This window comes from Peromyscus eremicus, chromosome 3 (assembly GCF_949786415.1).
Source record: "Peromyscus eremicus chromosome 3, PerEre_H2_v1, whole genome shotgun sequence".
NCBI lineage: Eukaryota > Metazoa > Chordata > Mammalia > Rodentia > Cricetidae > Peromyscus > Peromyscus eremicus.
Genome location: NC_081418.1, coordinates 108,559,331 through 108,574,124, shown reverse-complemented (window position 1 = coordinate 108,574,124; position 14,794 = coordinate 108,559,331). Strand labels below are relative to the sequence as shown.

Here is a 14,794-nt window from a genome sequence, read left to right as displayed (position 1 = left end):
TTGCATATTCCTTCCTCCTTATCTCAGTGATCAGTGAGGATGTGAATGGAAGCAGTTAATGAGTCAATCCTGGGACTTCCATTGGCTTCTCAGAAGAGCAGCACTCTCTTTCTGGATTGGTTGCCAATCAAGTATGTTGTGAGCCTAAGCATCCTGCACTGCCCTTCCCCCCTTGGAGTGGTCCTGCTAGAGAGTAAGAGTTTGCCAAGTGATGGTCCAAGACACTGAGTCCAGGAGTACCTGAAGCTAACTTGATGTTTGGACTTTTAAAATGGAAGCTACCAGAAGCTCATGTTTTACTTAAGATTATTTGTGGCCTCTATAAGTATTATTGGGAATGGTCCTGAAGAATTTGGATGCAAATAGTGGTATCACTGTGAGCTTTATTTAAAAATTTATCATCTGGGGCTAGAGAGATGGCTCAGCAGTTTAAAACACTTATTGCTCTTACAGATAATTTAGGTTTAATTCCTAGCACCCACATGGTGGCTTGCAATCATCCATAACTCCAGTTCCAGGGGGCCCTATTCCCTCTTCTATTCTCTGTTGGCACCAAAACTGCATGTGATACACATACATGAATGGAAGCAAAACACTCATGCATATAAAATAAATAATCCAAAAAAAAGATAAATTGACAGAAGTCTATGACACACATACATACAGATATACACCTACTACATCAACTTGTAGAGTATCAGATCATTATAGCACAGTTAACAATGGAATATTTGGACTCAGACAGACTTTGACTTCAAATCCTTCATTTGCCGAAGGATCTTAGGCAAAGTATTAACTAATTTAAGCCTCAGTTTTCTTGTTTCCTTTGTAAAATACTTCTTTATTTTTATGTATGTGTATGAATGTTTTATCTGCATTTATGTCTGTGGGCCACACATGTACAGTGCTCATGGAGGCCAAAAGAAGGTGTTGGATCTCCTGGAACTGAATTACAGATAGTGCAAAGTGCTGTGTAGGTGCTGAGAACAGAATTCAGGTCCTCTGCAAGAGCAGTAAGTTCTGTTAACTACTAAGCCATCTCTTCAGCCCATGTTTTATTTATTTATATTTAAAAATATTTATTTATTTATTTAAAAACTTTTATTCTTCTCTCATAATTACATCTGGACCATAATTTCCCCTCTCTCCACTCTTCCTACCTCCCTTTTCTCCAAGATCAACTCCTCCTCTGTTTCACTTAAAAAAAAAAAAACACCAAACATGGCCTAACAAGATACAGTAAAGTTGGGCACAAGCTCTCATATCATGGCTGGAGGAGGCAAACCCAGTAGATGGAAAAGGGTCCTATGTGCAGGCAAAAGAGTCAGAGACACTCCTGACTTCCACTGTTGGGAGTCCCACAAGAATACCAAGCTGGTAACCATAAGGTATAGGCAGAGGACCTAGGTCAGACCAATACAGGGTCTATGTTTTTGTTGTGTTAGTCTCTGGGAGCCCCTATGAGCCCCACTGAGTTAATTCTGTGGGCCATGTTTTTATGGTGCCTTCGATTCCTCTGACTTCTACAATCTTTCCTCTCTCTCTTCAATGGGTTCCCCTGGCTCTGTCTAGTGTTTGCTGTGGATCTCTGCATCTGCTCCCATCAGTTGCTGGATAACACCTCTCTGATGACGATTGGGCTAGGCACTGATCTATGTGTATAGCACAATATTATTAGGAATAATTTCTTTGACTTTTTTTCCCGCAGTTGTGTTTGGTTCTATCCGGGGTCTCTGGACTGTCTTGCATCTGGTTCCTGGCCATCTAGGCAGTGTCAGGTGTGGGCTCCCTCTTGTGGCACAGGCCACAAGTTGAACCAGTCTTGGGTTGGCCACTCCCACCAGCTCTACACCACCATTGCCTCATGGCTATCCTGCAGGCAGGACAGATGATAGGCCAAAGGTTTTGTGGTTGAGTTGATGTTCTAGTCACACTGATAGGAACCTTGAGCATGTGGAGCAAGGGGGAGTACTCCTCTGTTGCTGGTAGGAGTGTAAACTAATAAAGCCACTGTGGAAATCAATTTGGCAGTTCCTCAGGAAATTGCAAATCTATCTACCTTAAGATCCAGCTATATCACTCTTGAACATATACCCAAAGGGTGCTCCATCCTACCACAATTTTTACACTCGCTCAACTATGTTTGTTGTAGCTTTATTCATAATATCTGGGAACTGGAAACTACCTAGATGTCCTGAAGAATGGATAAAGAAAATGTGTACATTTACACAACGGGGTATTACTCAGCTGGTAAAAACAAGGACATCATAAAATTTGTAGTCAAATGGATGGAACTAGAAAAGACCATCCTGATTGAGGTAACCCAGATCCAGAAAGACAAACATGGTATGTACTCACTTATAAGTGGGCACTAGCTGTTAAATAAAGGACAATCATGCTACAATCTACAGATCCAGAGAGGTTAAGTAACAAGGAAGGTTCAAGGGAGGAAACATGGATCTCCCTGGGAAGGGGAAAAGAACTGATTTGTGGTAGACTGGTGGCTGGTAAGGATGGGAACAGGAGGGATCAGGTGGTGTGTGGTGGGAGAGACAGAGGTAGAGAATTACTGGGAGAGGAGACTGGAATTGGGGGACGGGGGTTTGATGGGTAGTGTAGAAACCTCATGCAGTGGAAACTCCCTGGAATATATGAGAGTGACCCTAGCAAAGTCTCCTAGTAATGGGAGATAAGGAGCTTGAACTGTTCTGTTTTATTTCTATTTAAGGATCCTATTTAAAGGTCACAGGACTGACAACATTACTATTCATAAAACTCCAGATCAAGTCCTGGTCCAAAGCAAATGCTCAATGACCAAGCATGGTTGTCACTGTTGTTTAAGTATCACCAATAATCATCAGGGGACCTTATCTAGACAGGTTTCCATGCAGTTCAGTTAAACACATTCCTGGGGCTATGTTAGAGCTGAGTATAAATGGATTAATTTTAGTGAATGCCACTAAGAAGCTCTCAGCTTAATGCAAAATATAATTTAATTGCCATTAATGTGACCAGTGAGACAGCAAAATGAATAGTAGTTTGAAATCATAATAGTTATGTAGCACTTACTATGAGCCAGGTATTGCACTAAGTGAACGGCATGAGCTCAACGGGTCAAATCTCCTCTTGGTCTTGGGATGCAGATATGACTATTGCTCTGTTTGGAGAAGTGGAGAGGAAAGCAGAGGAAGAGGCCATGACTGGCCCATCTTTACACAGCCAGTAAGGGAGAGGAAGAACTGCATACCTGTGGTGATATTGTGTCCCTCAATGTATTGTGCACCTTAATAAACTTATCTGGGGTCAGAGAACAGAACAGCTGCTAGATAGACATAGAGGCCAGAAAATGGTGGCATATATACCTTTAATTCTAGCATTCTGGAGGCAGAGATCCATCCAGATCTTTGTGAGTTCAAAACCACACTGGAAACAGCCAGGCGTGGTGACACACGCCTTTAATCCCAGGAAGTGATGGCAGGAAGCCGAAAGATATATAAGGTGTGAAAACCAGGAGCTAGAGTCTGTTAAGCTTTTAGGGTTTTGAGCAGCAAGCAGTTCAGCTGAGATCCATTCGGGTGAGGACTCAGAGGCTTCCAGTTTGAGGAAAGGAGATCAGCTGAGGAATTGGGGAGGTGAGGTTGGATGTGGCTTATTCTGTTTCTCTGAACTTTTACCCCAATACCTGGCTCCAGGTTTGTTTTTAATAAGACCTTCTAACAATTCATGCTACAGGTACCAGTCAACACAAACTGTTTTCAAAGCTGATTAGAGAGTAAAAAGGTAATGTCTGAGATAAGTACTGAAGGAGGAATTAAAATATTTTAAGAGACAGGTACTGGTGTGTGTGTGTGTGTGTGTGTGTGTGTGTGTGTGTGTGTGTGTATGTGTGTGTGTGTGTGTGCTCACTGTTCTGTGTGACAGTACTGGTGTGTGTGTGTGTGTGTGTGTGTGTGTGTGTGTGTGCTCACTGTTCTATGTGTGAGTGCATATGTGTGTAGATGCCAAAGGTCAGATATCATTCCTCTGAATGCCATCCAGCTTGTTTCATGAGACAGGATTTCTCACTGGTCGAGCGTCTACCAAGGAGACTTGGCTAGCTGGCAGGCCAGCTGCAAGGACGTACTTATCTTCACCTCTCCCAGTGCTGAGATTACAAACACAGGCCACCATTCCAGGTTTTGTGATGTGAGTTCTATGGATTGAACTCTGGTGCTCAGGTTGCCATGGCAAACATTTTACTAATCTCTATCTCCCCAGGCTGAGATACTCTCAAGGGAGGTAAAGTTTGTATATAACCCAGAGATGTGAGCAAGCACATTCTAGCCAGTGCTGGTTGTTAGGCATTTCTGAAGCAAAAGGAGGTATGTGTTTGTGAATGGGTGGCATTAGTGGGGGTGGGTCTATTTGGGGTGTCAGTGGACTTGGATAACAACCTTCCACATAAAGTAGACTCCACACTGCACAACTGCTGTGGCAAGCTAATGGAAAGGATTGCTTTACTTTTTTTTTTTTTTTTTTTTTTTGGTTTTTCAAGACAGGGTTTCTCTGTGAAGTTTTGGTGCCTGTCCTGTATCTCACTCTGTAGACCAGGCTGGCCTCGAACACACAGAGATCCGCCTGGCTCTGCCTCCCAAGTGCTGGGATTAAAGGCATGCGCCACCACCGTCTGGCGGAAAGGATTGCTTTTTAAAAATTGAATCAAAAACATTTAGATTTTAATGTTATGTATATGAGTGCTTGCCTCCATGTATGTGTATGCACCACATATATGTCTGGTGCCTGCAAAGTCAGAAGAGAGCATCGGATCCCCTGGAACCGGAGTTATGCATGATTTTAAACCATCAGTGTGGTTCTGGAGACAGAATCCAAGTCATCTGTCAGAGAAAAAAGTGCTTTTGACACCTGAGATGTCCCCAGTGGTGACATCATCGTTCTTAGAGCCAGAGTGGCTCTCTCTCTTCCCAGGCTATAGTTTTCCTTTGTCAGATGAACTTTCTTTCCCTGGCCACTGTTCTGTGTTTGAAGAATACAACTTTGTTCTAGCTGGTGCTGGGAATGCATTGGTTTATTTAACAAGAGCATGTGGTCTGTTCTCTTTGGTGCTTTCTGGAATCTGGATTTCCACCAGATGCTGCCTGGAGGAGGCTTGCTCAGCACTGACTGACTGCTCACTTTGCTGCAGGTTGCCTGGCTGTGCTCTCTGTACCAATATCAAAAAAGGGAACTAAAAGCTGTGTGAATTTCTGGTTGACTAACAGGAAGCCCAGACAAGGATACTGTATAAGGGCTTAAGAGAAGCAAAGATCTCCCCTTGGGTTTTAAACATAGTAAGACTAGACATCTGTGTATATCAGTGGTAGATCACTGCCCTAGCATGCATGAAAAGGACTCCGGTTTTGAACAGCACACACATACAGAGAGAGAGTGAGAGAGAGAGAGACAGAGACAGAGACAGAGACAGAGAGACAGAGACAGAGAGAGAGAAAGAGAGACAGAGAGACAGAGAGACAGAGAGACAGAGACAGAGACAGAGAGACAGAGAGAGACAGAGAGAGACAGAGAGAAAGAGAGACAGAGAGAGAGAGAGAGACAGACAGAGACAGACAGAGACAGAGAGAGACAGAAAGACAGAGACAGAGACAGAGAGAGAGACAGAGAGACAGAGACAGAGAGAGACAGAGAGACAGAGAGAGGAGGAGGAGGAGGAGGAGGGGGAAGTGTTTAGTTGATTCTAGTCTTCTCTATTATTTAACACCACCTCAATTATTACCACAAATGATCTCATTAATTATCAGTGGCATGACGCCTACACACTGAGCACAGGGAAAGATTTCTGACCTCCTGTGCTCTTTTTTATTGCCCTTTCTAGGAGCGGGATAAAGAACTGTAGCTCTCCTTAGAAGCCACATAAAACTCCAATTGCTTTCAATCCAAGATCACTTGTTTTCAGATCAAATTCAAGAGCTAGATATATTAATTGAACATATATACAGAGGAAAGCTTGAAATATGAAAGAGCTGCCATGTCTCTATCTTAAATGTTCCATCTGGCATTCACATTTAAAGATGTAGAACCCTAGGATAACATTTTCTGAAGAGCATTTCCCTTTCAGAACTGTCTCCATGATGAAATGCACCAGACTGAGAAGTCATGGGTCTAGTATTTGAAGCCAAATTTAATCACAGGATTTTGGTGACAGTGTCTAGTCACTGAATGTCCAGGAAAAAATATTAAGCAATCAAGTTTTATCAGCGACGGCCAATAAAAGAAAAAAACAAAAAACCTAACCTCAGCCCCTGATCCCATTATGAAGATGGGTTTAGCGGCCCTCCAGTGTTGCAAGAAGAACCACTGTCCCTGAATGCTTTGCATTCTGAGGAGAGTAACTAACAAAGGTCAAGAAGGAAAGTGTCGCTTCTGAGATGCATAAAAGCACTCTCTTCTGTGAATGGAGAGGGAGCTCCAGCTGCTTTTACAGATCAAAGGAAAATGGTGAACTACATCTGGGAATTAGTGCCCAGACTGGGAGAAGCACTCCTATGAAAACCCAGGTGCTTCATCCAGCAGTTTCTCCTCCCCTAGGGAGCAGTTATTATTATCCACAGTTTATAGAAAAGGAAGGGAAGACTAAGAGTCACAAAAACTAGCCTAAGCTAGTAGATGGTAGAGCCTGAGGTTCAGCTCTTCACCCTGGAGTTTGATCTCTTTTTCATTTTATAATGTCTACTGGAACCACAAGGTTGTGTGATGTCAGCAACCACTTGTTACAGAGCTGTTGCTTACATGTCCACATGCACCAATTTCTTCTTTCTTTTCTTCCCATGGGAAACATGTCTGACTTTGCTTTAGGAAATATTGGCCATAAACTTTAGGTAGAGCTGACCCTAGCCCTTAGAGATAGGACAGTCATGGGCCCAGACTTGTCATATCAGATCAATCTACCTCCTTGTTAGGTTAAAGACTATTGTAGGGAAAAAAAAGTTAGCTTTGGGTCCCCCTTGGAGGTGGAGCATCATTCCCCAGTGACCTCTTTTCCAGATGAAAACATTCAGAAGGACCTTCTAGGATTTCCTAAAACACAGCATAAAAAGTCTCTTAAATCTTCTCTTTAGCAATCAATCATGTTCCTTCTGAAACAATCTTACTACCCTCCCCATACTATACTAGAAAAGAGGCCATGTAGATACCAAACTGGATAATCCCAGCTGAGCTCTGCTTTCCAGTCCTTCTCTAGGCCAATGTGCTTTTTTCCTATGTTGTTTCCAAACTAAAATTTCCAGGGAACAGAGAACAACATGAAGTGACCTCTGTCAACACCATGTGGGACAGAAAAAAATTATCCCTCTGAACTTCATCCAAATTACTGACGAATAAAATCATGAGCTGAAATAAAATGCCAGTTTTGAGCCCCGAGTGTTAGGGGTGTTATGTAGCAATTAAAAATTGGGACAATCAATTTCTCTGGCCACAGTGAATAATCAGAGACCGACTTGTGGCATGAGCCAACCAATTACCTTCAATTCCAGGGTTTTGCAAACATTAATGAGGAGAGGATGCTTTCTGTTTATTGCTAAGGGTGACTTCGAGAGATAGAAGACTGGGATATTGTTGGTACTTGGGGACAGCTTGAGGAAGACATCAATAGAGAATAAACCACAGCAGCGATACTAAGAGGTAGTGACATCTGGAGACAGCCATTGCCTTCATTTTTAACATTATGTTTAAACCAGTTGAATTTTGATTTTTGCCACTGTGGTTGTTTCATACAAGGAAAGCTGTACCTGGGAGAAAAGGCAACATCTCAAGGACAAGGTTGTGGGCAATGAAATGAAAGCTCACTACTCATGCACATCTCTTACCATGAACTTGAAGTATTAATATTAATTGACACTAACTGTTTCACACTTGTACCATACAAAAAGACCAGTTTAAGGATACACAGAAAGTATTTTGCCAAACCTGTGCAGAATGGTCTTAATTCAAAGGTATTGTACTTTCTAAATGTACTTCTGAAACAGATTAAAATTTAGTCACTAGATGTTTATTTCCTTCCATAATTTATTTATCAAAATCCCTAGTAGTTAAGGTGTTAACTGTTTTACAAGGTGGGAGGTTGGGAGATAATGGATTCATAGAGGTGGAGCCTTCTTGAACGGGATCAGTGGCCTTGAGAGGCAAGTGCAGAGACATCCTTTGTTCTGCCCACTCTGTCATTAGAGTGAGAAGACCACGTTGATGCTAATGCAGGCACACACAAGGCTCAAGCTGCTGGCGGCTTGATCTTTCAAGCTCTGGCCTCCATCATAGTTTATACATTTATGTTATTTGTAGACTTCCCAGCTCATGTTATTTTTGTTCCAGTAGTTCACAAAGCTGGAAATAACTTCTACACATAAAAATGAAGACACATTGTTTGATCAAAAGATATTGGGAAAAATAAGCAGAATAATTCAATGGCCAGAATTATTAGCTTATGCATTAATGGATGAGTTATTTCATCATTAATATATTAATTTTTATGTGTAAAATGAAATTTTTTTATTTGTCTTACTTCCTTAACAGGTTTGATTTGAAAAAGGATCATGCCCAGACTGGCTCTGAACTCCTGGACTCATGTAATCCATCTGTGGAGTAGCTGAAGGTACAGGCATGTGCCACTATTCCTGGATTTTTTTTTAATTAAATGAGTTATTGTTTGGGTAGTCACATGGGAACAGACAATTAAAACCATATCAGGGCTCACAACTGTGCGGTGTTGACTTGGCTGCACTAGTCTTTAAGTGGATAGTGGGTCTGTTTCAGCAGAGAAAAATGAAAGTGACTCTAACATAAAAAACTGGTTGTTAGCCATGTGAGCTTAGATTTATAGTAGTTAAGATTTGGTAAAAATAAAATTCAGCTCACGTATATAAGTCATGTCAGAAAGACATTACCCTTAGCCAGTGTCACCACACTGAACAGCACAGGACAGAATATTTGCACACTATGGAAAAATGATACTGTGTTGGGCACTCTTGGCATTCCCTTTGCTGGAAGCTATGGGTCATCACCTGGTACACACCCATTCACACCTATGTGACCTCACTCCACTGGTCTTGAGGAGTCATTTAATCTGACCCTCAAATTCCTGCAATGTCTATGTTCACTGCTCTGGAGGCATGCAGGTAAGAGAGAAGGGATGATTTGTCTTCACACATGAAGTTCAGGTTAACAACATCTTCACAACATCAAGTGCTTATCCAAGAGGGACTCTTTGTGATCTAATTCCACAGTTAATGTAGCTAGCATAATCACGATAAGGAACTCTGTGAAAGGGAGCCATTTTAAAAAATGTATTTTTTTATCTCACTTTATAATTTACTACTTATAAGAACCTAGATAATTTTAAAACTCTTTTCAACCTATTTTATTTTTTAAATGAAGGAGCAAGAACCACCTCATCAAATAACTAAACATGTTCCTAGTGTTGGGAATATTACACCTAGAATGGGCTAAAAAGATCTCACTACCCTTCCTAGTCTTCAGGCCATTGCATAGCCTTTAATCAACACATACTTGAGATGGTTAGAGAAATGGATCTGTGCTTTTGAGGATGGGTAGACAAAAACTGATAGTGCTATCTTTGCTGTAATACCATTTTATCAAACCAGTTGTATATAATTCTTCATGCTGGTAAGTCATTGCATTTAAGAGTTAATGAATGTATTGAGAGTAGAACTTATCTTTTTTTGTGGGGGGTATACCTCAGTTTTACTTTCAAGAAACAATCAAGTTCCAAGTGATGAATAAAACATAATGAAGCTTGTAAATGATCCAACAATGGATGTGTGCATCACGTGAAATGATCTCACCAAGGCGTGGTCAACTGCGGCCAGTGAGGCTGAGGCCTTTAAAGACCTCAGCTCAAATACTTAGCCTGTGAAAGTCTCAGTGTCCTTGTACATTAGATAGTGATATTTACAACACTCTTACCTCCCAAGGTTGCTAAGGTGATTGTATATGCAACAGGCTAATATAGAAAGAGCTGAGGACACTACTTGTCATATACAAGTGCTGTGTACATGATCCATGGTGCTGATGCTGGCCACTGGTATCACCCTCCTCATTTAGAACATCTGCTGCATCTCAAGTGTTTAATTAGATATTGCACATTACTCATCATTCTCTACTATAATTCTAAAATATATATTTGGTTTTAATTTGAATAAGTGATATTGAGAGTTGTAATGAAGACAGACAAGTCATTTTAATAGATTACATTTATCTAGGGTTACGAAGAGTACCAGGGAAACGTTGAAAGAGCATAAGCCTAGAGAATATTAATCTGTATTTAATTAACATTTTAAAATTGTAAAGCTATGTAGGTTTATTTTTTTCTCATATCACTTTGAATATTTACTGATCTGGAGCAAGGAATTCCTTACAATAGGAAAACCTCATGGTAATCTATCCCGCTCATCTTTGACTGCCTCTGTTCACAATCAAATTCAGGTTTTTATTGTTTTGTTATAAGAAAAATGGTTACCTTTACTGCTGTATTTCTAACTGAGGTCTAAAGGGAATAAGTTATTTCAACTTGTCTGCTCCTAGAAATACATGATTAGAAACCTATTGAAGCTCTGCAGATAATTAAGTTAATAACGTTTATGACAACCACACTTGCTAATGGTATTGTTTTCACACCTATTACTTCATGTATAAAATTTATCACAGTGAGAGGCTGAGCCTTATTTCCATATTTATTGCTACTCTGATATCTGTACTATATGCTTATTTAAAAAACAGCAATGGATGTAGTTTTGAATGAGCAAAATGAGTGAAACGTGATTGCAAAAGCTCTAATGAGATTTTTCTCCTTCCAGGGCCAAGGAAAGAGCCAGCATAGCATGGAAAAACATTTGCTTCCAATCCCTTTTAATATGCACTCTGGAAAACCAATGCAGCAGATACCTGACCTTCCTTGTGTTTTTCTGAGCAAGAAAAGACCTGAAATCAAAAGGTGTAAAACCATAGGATTGGAATGAACACGTTCATATCAGAGGGAAAATTTCCAACTTACATTTACCTGAAAGCCAAGGAAGAATAATAACCTCCTGTTCCCCTTTCGTAGAGCTCAGTAAATCTGTCATCTTCCTGCATTTTTATTTTTCTTGTCTTCACTTTTTCCTTTACTGTGTGAAATGATACAATGAGAAAAGTGCTGAATTGGGACTCAAAGCTCCACTGGGTAACAGCACTCTGATATTAACTACTGTGTCACCTCACTTGACATTTTCAAATTTCTGAGTCTCAGTTTCTTTATCCTAATGAAGTGTGCAGACTCCAAATTTTAGATGTAGTATAAAACTTAATAGTATCGTGTGGATGGCTGGGAACAGAGGTGACTAAGGTACTTACCCTGAGATGCATAGCTGGGGAATGGATGTTGCAGTTAGTCAACAATGGGTGGCAACCATGTAAGCTATTCCCTAGAAAATAGGCACACAAACCAGAGCTTCCTGGAGTGTAAGGTGACATGTCTTAGCTTCAGTTTCTCACTTATGAATTAGTACTGAAAATGGGATAAGGTGAAGTACTCTCTATTCTCTTCCCACGACTTGCTCAGAGTGTAGTGGGGAAGGTCAAGCCTATAGACAATTACAGTTTAATATAATACATCCTGTAGAGGAGAGAGATAACAGATACTAACCCAGTACAGCAGAGGGGACCAGCGAAGGAGAGAAATGAGGGAAGATTGAGGTTTATGGACATAGGAAAGTCCTTAGTCTTTTTGTAAACTCAACACCAGAGGGAATATATATATGCATAGCCTTGCTATGAGCCCAGGAAAATCACAGACTAGTTGTAACAGCCCTCTTGAACCTCTGTGTAGAGCACCCAGTTTTCCTCAGCCCTATTTTACTCTACTGTTCAGGAACATTCCTACCCTCTGCCTCCCAGGAAGCATCTACATTCTGGAGACCTTTCTTTAGCTTTCCTTACTGCTATAGTTTGAATGTGGAATGTCTCCTACAGGCTCATATGTAAGACATTTGGTTCTTAATTTTGTGTTATTAGAAGATGTTGGAATCTCTAAGAGATGGGGTCCAGTGGGCGTTCTTACATCTCTATGGGCTCACCCTCTCTGAGGACTATGGGAAGTGCCTCTTCCCCTCTGTGTCCTCACTCTCCTCTTCCTTTTCTTCTTATCAGATGTCCTGAGGTGCACTCATGTCATTAGGCAATGCCTCATCACAGACCCAGAAGTGGCTAAGCACAGTGACCACAGAATAGAACCTCTGAGACCGTAACCAGGGCAGAGCTTCCCTCTTTAAAAGCTGTGTAGCCTAGCTGCTTTGTCACAGTAATGGAATTTTACTAACACAGTTGTTAATTTTCTACCATTCTCTGAAATCAAACTAATAAATTACCTTCTAATTACTAATTACTACTAATTACCCAGAGTAATGGCTGATGAGAAGTAGATATGCTATCCTCTTAAGGACTGTGAGTTTGAAAAACAATTGGGATTCAATACTGGTGCTTATTTTATTTTTTTAAAATCCATTTTCATGGTTCTTATTACCATTAGCTATAAGCATACCCCATTTTTAATTGATTTAAATAAAAATGGCATTTTAAATCTTCTTAAAATTTACATAAAATTGGAAATTTATTTTTTTCTCCCATGAAAATGCTTAAGTTGGTAGATGGGTGGAGTGGATAACTTTCAGGTTATGGGACTTCAGAGGATCAATATCCACATAGGACCATGAGGGAAGGCTGCCTGGTTTCCTTCAACATTAAGCCATTGACTTCCTCCATCTTCCTGAAGGGTAGGATAGATATGCAAATAGCTTCAACAGGCTAAGGCTGATATCACCTCATTGATTAATCTGGTGTGTTTTTAAAAGACCATACAACATTGACTCTCCTGCAGATTCCTTTGGTAATTTCTTTGTGATAATTAACATAAAACCATAGGTGGAGCACTGTGCTGAGCCGGACATGTAGCAGGTGATCAGCAAGTATCCTTCTTCCTCCTATAGAAAGAAATTTTCTGAAGTATGTAAGTACTGAATTCCTTGGTGATTTCCAGGTTAGAACTTGCCTGAGCATTTGCACCATGATCTTGTTTCCAGGTGTCTGCTCTATTCTTCCTGCTGCTTCAATTATGCCTCCAATTGACCAACCCTGTTGTCTTCCTTCTGTGTCTACTCCATAAACTGGAGATCTAGAATTGCTGTATTTCCTTATTTCATTTAATTAATCACCTCTTCTTCCCTCACTACTCAGAGTCACCTTAAGCTACTCAGTTTTCTCGTATACTTACACTTTTCTAACTCTAGTATCTTTGTGTGCATTGGGTTTCATTTCTCAGAGCATAAGCTTCCCAAGGAGAGGGGTATTTTCTGTTTATTTTGTGACTAGACTTCAAGTATTGAAGATTGTTTTTAGCATAGAGGAAAAAGCTACAAAATATTGTTTTATACAAAGAAATGTTTAGTTCATGAGTTCTATGATCATGGGACAGAATACATGATATTTCTAAGAATCTAGAGTATGTTAATAATCATAACATCGACTAGCCACCAACATAGAGTTTCTACGAAGACTAAATGAATTTAGAAACAAAAAACCTGATATCCAGTTGTCTTGGTATGTTTTGTTTCTTTTTCCAAATTGACACCAGCAAGATTCATTTGAAAAGAGGGAACCTCAATTAAGAAAACATTTCCATAACTAGTTTGGCTTGTGGGGTATTTTCTTGATTAGTGACTGATGTGGAAGGGCCCAGTCAATGGTGGGCAGTAAATTTCCTGGTTAGTGGTCCTGGATGTTCTAAAAAAGCAAAAACAGGCTGAGCAAGCCATGCTGAGCAAGGCAGTAAGTAGCACTCTTCCATGGATTCTGCTTCAGTTCGTACCTCCAGGTTCCTACCTTCCTTGAATTCTTGGCCTTACTTTCCTCAGTGATGGACTGTTACCTGGAAGTGTAATTAGAAATAAATCCTTTCTTCCCCAAGTTGCTTTTGGTCATGGTGTTTGTCACAGCAATAGAAATTCCAAGTAAAACACCAGTGGAAACTTGTAACACTTTATAAAAGAAGGAAAAGCCAACTCAACATACCTTTCTATTTAACTGAGATTCTTTTCATAAAGTTATAACTGTATGGTTTCCAAAATCACATATGTAAGCTGTAACCACCAGTATCACTGACTATAATTGGATGATACAGGTAATCAAAGATCATATGGGTAGAGCCCTTACCTAATAGGATTAATGTACTTAAAGGGAGAGATACCAGAGAGGCACAATCTCCACATCCCTGCACACACCAAAACAGGGCATGTGAAGCTACTGCAAGAAGGTTTCTATCTGCAAATCAAGAAGAGAAACTCAGAGCTAGAGAGAGGGCTTGTGGGTAAAGGCCTGCTATGGATGCATTAGAATCAAGTTCAGATCTCCAGCACCCACATAAAGACTGTAGCATGATGGTATACATCTGTAACCCTAGCACTGGGGGTTGGAGACAGGCAGATCCAAGGGGCTTGTTAGACAGCCAGTCTAGCTGAAGTGAGCTCCAGGTTCAGTGAAGACTTTGTCTCAGAAAACTAACGTGACAAAGAGGTGAAGAAGGACATCTGTGGTGGTTTGTAGAAGATCCTTCATAGACTCTAGCATTTGAACTTTTGGTTCCGTGTTGGTGGTTCTGTTTGGGGAGGTCTAGGGGTCTGGTCTTGCTGGAGGAAGTGCATCACAGAGTAGAGGTTGTGAGCTTTCAAAGCCTCATGCCTTTTCCAGTTCATCCTTT

The 14,794-nt window shown here is 40.6% G+C and overlaps 1 protein-coding gene and 1 long non-coding RNA gene across 2 annotated transcripts in view; one reads left to right on the top strand and one right to left on the bottom strand.

Annotated features, from left to right (window-relative positions):
• Tafa1 (TAFA chemokine like family member 1) overlaps positions 1 to 14,794 on the bottom strand; it is a 513,270-nt gene that overhangs the window by 23,273 nt on the left and 475,203 nt on the right. The window lies entirely within an intron of this gene.
• LOC131907231 (uncharacterized) lies at positions 4,215 to 11,138 on the top strand. The gene is made up of 3 exons (XR_009378333.1): positions 4,215 to 4,361; positions 8,563 to 8,641; positions 10,863 to 11,138. It is a non-coding gene; the product is annotated as an uncharacterized LOC131907231 (long non-coding RNA).